We start from the raw sequence: 7,178 nt of genomic DNA, 5'->3' as shown, positions 1-7,178 counted from the left end.
TCCAGTTATACAATTTTTGTAACATGCATTAACACTTTTTGGTTAAATTTAAGGTTACATACCAGCAAGCGTTTGCCCGCAACACACATGGCTTATTCCATCACAAACAACTCGGATGGATAAATTGTATGCCACGTATCGCACACGCAACTCTAATCTGATTTGTGCTTGATGTCTCCAACACCGCTCACACAGTTCATCTTATTTGCCACATAACACTGTGTCGGCCTCTACTCGCGTCCATCGGCAAGCTGTGCTCGCCGTTAGGCGCTGCGGCGCGCTTTGCTCGCGTCCGTTGGCGCACTCTGCTCGTGTCCGTCGGCGCGCTCGGCTTGTGGACAACTTTTCCTTGCGTGTTCAACCATGGAGCGCTCTGCTCGCGTCCCTCTGCATGCGCTCTGCTAGCGGTTTGGCATGCGCACGATCACGTCGGGGGCCCCATATCCATGCGGTTACGCCGCACGTGTTGCCACGCGATGAAGTTACGTGCGGCACGATGGAGTTACACACTGCAAATTAGAACTGCCATCAGGGCCTGCCGATATTCTTGGCCGTACGGCTTCCCCTTTAATTCCCACGGCCATTATAACCTTAGTCTCTTCAACCTTTCAATCGCGCCCCACAACACAACAAGCACACCCATGACGACACATAGAGAGGGGATGTCTAGCGGCGCTCCAATGGAGTTCGGCGAGCATAGAGTGGAGACCCACGCGAGGGAGACGGATCTCTCGGTGGTGTACGACCCGACCGTCGTGGACGACTACATCAACAGCGTTGAGCAGTTGCTTGCTCAAGACAAGTACAAGGTGGTCAGCATCGACCTCCAGCAAACCGCCGGTCGTCCCAGCATAGACCATAAGGTTGCCGTCACCCAGTTGTGCGTGCGCCATCATGTCCTCATCTACCACTATTGCATGGCCACAGAGCCTTGCGACCGTTTCAACAGGTTTGTCAACAACACTGACTACAAGTTCGCCATGGTGGAAACCACCGACGATGTAAAAGCGCTCATTGTTACGGGTTTGGCCTGCAAGAACCTTGTCGAAATCCATGACCACTATAGGGTCTATGGCAGCACGAAGAAGGACTCCCTGGTCGAACTCGCCTCGGCCATCATCGACCCCTACTATGAAAAGATGAAGCAGGATGCCCAGAGAACAAGTCCCGTATCCTGGCACAGGGCTTGGATGCGGCAACTGGATGAACCTCACCTCAGGTTCGCGGCCAAGAGCGTGTACATATGCTACGAGATGCACATGTGGATCGTTGACATGAGGAAGTGCCTCATTACCCAAATCGATGAGCCCGGATCGAGCCACAAGTAGAGCAAGCGTCACAAGAAGTAGATGATGATCAGATGATCATTTATGCTAGTTAATCATGCATGTAATATATAGTTTACTTTATTGGTGTGTGGAAATGCCATGTGTGTAGTAGCCACCTATGTAATTATGCATGTAATAGTTTACTTTGGTGTGTGCAAATGCCATGGTTGTAGTAGCCACCTATGTAAGTGGATGTTTAATTTGGTTATGCAACCATGTCCTTACAAGTGTGTGTGTGTGTGTGTGTGTTTTTGGTCTTATGCAATCCCATTGCAGAACACCACGTCTTATTAGCAGCAACCGTCTGTGTTATTATCGGTCTTTGCACACATTTCTGATTACAGACATGTTTTCCATGTATCACACACATCTTATTATACTGAACCGTTTCTGTTCTCTTGTCTCAACACAAACAGTTCATCGAGTGAACCGCATCGCACACACCTTGATCTCGCTGACCGTTTTTTTTGTGTTGCCTAATCACAAACAGTTCATCCGAGTGAACCATATGTTGTATATCGCACACACCTTCATCTGGCTGCCCGTTTCTTTTGTTCCTCCTCATCGCAAACAGTTAATTGAACTGAACCGTATGCCCTGCATCGCACACGCAACTAAAATCTGAACCATGTTTGATGCATCCTCCATCACAAACGTTTTGCACCTTTTTTGATGATTTTTTACACCATCGTTTGCGATTATTGCATCGCACACAGTTTCATCGAAGGGTCTCTAATCATAGTGTCGCATTAGCAGCATCCTGCAGTAGTGTAGGCATGATGATTTCAGTGGTGCTCACATAAAAGATATGAATTGAAACATGCAAGAGAGCATCATGAATCACATGGCAAACACATTTAAGCCTAACCCACTTCCTATGCATAGGGATTTTGTGAGCAAACAATTGATGGGAGCAAGAATCAATTAGGATAGGAAGGCAAAACAAGCATGACTTCAAAACTTTCAACACATAGAGAGGAAACTTGATATTAGTGAGATATGTAAAAGCATTTGTTCCTCTCTCATAATAATTTTTAGTAGCATCATGAATGAATTCAACAATATAGCTATCACATAAATCATTCTTTTCATGGTTCATAAGCATATAAATTTTATTACTCTCCACATAAGCAAATTTATTCTCGTGAATAGTAGTGGGAGCAAACTCAACAAAATAGTTGTGATGTGATTGAAAATTAAAATTACGATGACAAGTTTCATGGTTATTATTACTCTTTATAGCATACATGTCATCACCATAATCATCACAAATAGCAACCTTGTTGTCATAATCAATTGAAACCTCTTCCGAAATAGTGGATTCATCACTAAATAAAGTCATGACCTCTCCAAATCCACTTTCATCAATATAATCATCATAAATAGGAGGCATGCAATCATTATAATAAATTTTCTCATCAAAACTTTGGGGACTAAAAATATCATCTTCATCAAACATAGCATCCCCAGGCTTATGTCTTGCATACACCAACAAAATTGCAATCATGCTCATCATTCAAAGATTTTTTTGTCAAACATTTTATAGAACTATTCTTCTATCAATTGAGCACAATTTTCCTCTCCATCATTTTCAAGAAAGACATGATAAATATGAATAATATGAGGCAACCTCAATTCCATTTTTTATAGTTTTCTTTTATAAACCAAACTAGTGATAAAACAAGAAACTAAAAGATTCAATTGCAAGATCTAAAGATATACCTTCAAGCACTCACCTCCCCGACAACGGTGCCAGAAAATAGCTTCGTTGATGGGGTGTGAGTGCCACTTACCTAACCTCCCTGGCAATGGTGCCAGAAAAGAGCTTGATGTCTACTATGCAACTTTATTCTTGTAGAGTCATGTTGGGCCTCCAAGTGCGGAGTTTTGTAGGACAGTAGCAATTTTCCCTCAAGTGGATGACCTAAGGCTTATCAATCCGTGGGAGGCGTAGGATGAAGATGGTCTCTCTCAAACAACTTTGCAATCAAATAACAAAGAGTCTCTTGTGTCCCCAACACACCAAATACAATGGTAATTTGTATAGGAGCACTAGTTCGGTGAAGAGTTGGTGATACAAGTGTAATATGGATAGTAGATATTGGTTTTTGTAATAAGAACAACAAAAAACAGCAAGGTAGCAGTTGATAAAACGGAACACAAATGGTATTGCAATGCTTGAAAATGAGGCCTAGGGTCCGTACTTTCGCTAGTGCAATCTCTCAACAATGATAATATAATTGGATCATATAACCAATCCTCAGAGTGCAATGAAGAATCACTCCAAAGTTCCTATCTAGCGGAGAACATACAAATAAATTGTTTGTAGCTATTCTTTCCGATCGATCTATCCAAGAGTTCATACTAAATTAACACCAAGTTATTCTTTTCCATCGATCTATCAAGAGTTCGTACTAAAATAACACAAAGTTATTCTTCGATCTATCAAGAGTTTGTACTAAAATAACACCAAAGCAAATTCAGATTTATAATAGTCAATCCAACACAAAGAACCTCAAAGGGTGCCCCAAGATTTCTATCGGAGAAACAAAAGACGAGAACGTGCATCAACCCCTATGCATAGATTACCCCAATGTCACCTCGGGAATCCGTGAGTTGAGTGCCAAAACATATCTCAAGTGAATCAATATAATACCCCATTGTCACCACAGGTATTCATATGCAAGACATATATCACGTGCCCTCAAATGCATAAAAGTATTCAATGAGATAAAACGAAGTCTCAAAGGGAAAACTCAATTCATCACAACAAGATAGAGAGGGAGAAACACCATATGATCCAACTATATTAACAAAGCCCGCGATACATCAAGATCGTGACATCTCAAGAACACAAGAGAGAGAGACATATATTAAACACATAGCTAATGGTACAAACCCTCAGCCCCGAGGGTGGACTACTCCCTCCTCATCATGGTGGCCGCAGGGATGATGAAGATGGCCATCGGTGATGATTTCCCTCTCCGACAGGGTGCCGGAACGGGGTCTAGTTTGGTTTTTCATGGCTACAGAGGCTTGCTGCGGTGGAACCTCTGTTCTATCGACCCCCTAGGGTTTTTGGAATATTTGGGAATTAATAGGGCGGAGAGGCGGTGCGGGAGGCCACCGAGGTGGGCACAACCCACCTGGGCGCGACTGGCACTGGGCACTATGTCAATAGGTTAGTCCCAAAAAATGATATAAAGTTGCTATAAAATGATTGTAAAACATCAAAGAATGATAATATAACAGCATGGAACAATAAAAAAGTATAGATACATTAGAGACGTATCAGTTGGCCATTCTTTTTGAGGCTTCAATAGCACGTTCCACAATTTGTCGTGGGAGGTGCGGTAGAAGTGGAGCACGGTGATAGGGTCTTCGGGCCTGTAGGACCACATGGGGACGACCCGGTCTTGGCAGGGTAGGAGTTGCCAGTGAAGCATGATCTGAATTACGTTGGGTAACCCGACCTTCTTCTTTATCATTCTGGATATCCGAATCTGAAGTGACTCCACCTCCGTGGTTGACCCCCAATCTAGGCCTTTCTTGGTCCACGAGACCAGCCTAGTGGGGGTCCACATCGGAAGGCTGCGATCTCTGCCCAATCTGCACCTCGCGGTTCCGTGATGTAGAACCACTCTTTCTGCCAGATCTTGACGGTCTCTATAAAGGTGTCGTCCGGCCACTCAATGCGGGGGAGTTTGCTGAACATAGCCCCCCGTAGTCTGCTTGTTGGCCATCCACAATCTTGGGATTGATGTTGAAGACCTTTAGCCACAAGCCGAAGTGTGGCTGGATCTGAAGAAGGGCCTCGCACATAATGATGAAGGCCGAGATGTGTAAGGAGTTTGGGGCAAGATCGTGAAAATCCAACCCGTGGAAGAACATCAACCCCCGAACAAAGGGTGAAGTGGGAAGCCTAGCCCCTGGATGAAGTGGGGGACGAGCACCACTCTTTTGCCTGGCCTAGGCGTGGGGATGACCTGGGCCTCCTCCGGAGCATGGTGACGTTGGCCGGGAGATAGCCGACGCACTTCAGCTTCTAGATGTCGTCGTTGGTGACGCTGGAGGCCTCCCACTTGCCCTTGGAACTAAAGCCGGCCATGGTTGGATTGGGAGAGTGGCTTGAGAAGATTTGAAGGAGAAATGGATCTGGACGCTCCGAGCTCAAGAGATTGGGATGGCGAAAGCAATGGGAGATTTGAGAAGCGTATGGAGGCCTTGGTGTCTGTTTCCCTTTCATAAGCCGCTGTAATACCAAGAGCCCATTTACTGTGTCATGGACCTCGCGACTTCCCTATATAATCGTGCCATTATGCGCGTGTGGGGTAACCCGGAATCATTGATCATATCCCTTGAACAACGGGGCACAATCTCCATATTGATGGGACGTGCCAATGGAGGAACTGCCTCAAACCGCGAATCGAGTTTTCATATCTGGTCAGTGGTTGTGGGCGGCTATGACCTTTTGCTGGAAAGTTGTCAGACAAAGGCATTGTTCACACTCGAGCGATTGGCCTTCGAGGCTAAGTAATATATATTGTTTGGAAATCAAGGCATAATCTGGATATTACATGGCTGAACTTGGTCAGGCGACCTTTGGAAGTTCAGCTTAGGATAACTGCATACCTGTCATAAGAACCATGGAAGAAGGGAACTGGTCCACAAAGCCGATGATTCATGTATGTACCTCAGCTTCTAAGACTAGTTCAGGGGCTACTGAGGGAGTCCTGGACTAAGGGATCCTTGGGCTTCCAGTCTATCTCTTTTGGGCTGGGTAGGTGGCTGGACAGTTGGACTATTATTGGAAGGCCAAGCTATATAGGCGACTCACGTGTCAGGAAGGAAACTCTCTGAAGCCTTGGTGTGTCCTCCAAGTCAAGATGGTAGAATATGCGTGCTTATTCCCTGATGGTAACCGACTATGTGTAACCCTGGTTACTCCTGGTGTCTATATAAACCGGAGGGTTTAGTCCATAGAGGCTAGAAGAAGAACCACTGTCCTACTCATCTAGGGTTTAGTTCATCCGATCTCGAGGTAGATCAACTATGTAACCATCATATACACATCAATATAATCAAGCAAGATGTAGGGTTTTACCTCTTTGAGAGGGCCCGAACCTGGGTAAATATTGTCCTTGTGTTTCCTATTCCCCATCGATTCAGGATCCACAGCTCGGGACCCCTACCCGAGATCCGCCGGTTTTTACACCGATACTGTGAACTTCAACCGGTAGGCAAACTTGCCGATCATATCTCCATATGACTCTCATTCATCTTTCGATGCTTCGTGCTCCGAGCTTAGAAGGATTCTGCTAGAACTTAAAGACAGTCGAGTGTTTCTGCTTGCATGGTCTACCCTATCACATGTCTTACACCTCATGATCTGTTTGTACTCACGTGGACATGAAGCACTCCGGAAAGCTATGTGTTATAGGCGGTTGACACACTAGGAAGAGCACTTTTAACTTGATATTTTCTTTGATAGATCACCCTAATAATTGACTACTACGCAATCAAAGGGTCCAAACAACAATGGGATAAACATATCAGGCAATTCATAATAGCATAATATGGTATAGCCCTAGGCTTCGGGAACATATCTATGGTCCTCCGAGGTCTACATGAAAATTCAATGAAAACGTTGTCGTGGCGACAATTTTCAAAACTGTTGTCGTGGCACCAATTTTGTTCTCCTACACCAGGTGAAGCTCAGGGGTCCTCTATGTTACTTCCGCCGAACAAATAATTATGTTGACACGCAGGTCATAAAAATGAAAATCCCTTGGCTCCAACCATCATGTCGTACTATGATGCGTAGGCAACTTAACACTACAATATATAGCT

The sequence above is a fragment of the Triticum urartu genome, chromosome 1, assembly GCF_003073215.2.
Source record: "Triticum urartu cultivar G1812 chromosome 1, Tu2.1, whole genome shotgun sequence".
NCBI classification, from domain to species: Eukaryota; Viridiplantae; Streptophyta; class Magnoliopsida; order Poales; family Poaceae; genus Triticum; species Triticum urartu.
This window is presented reverse-complemented; position numbering follows the sequence as displayed.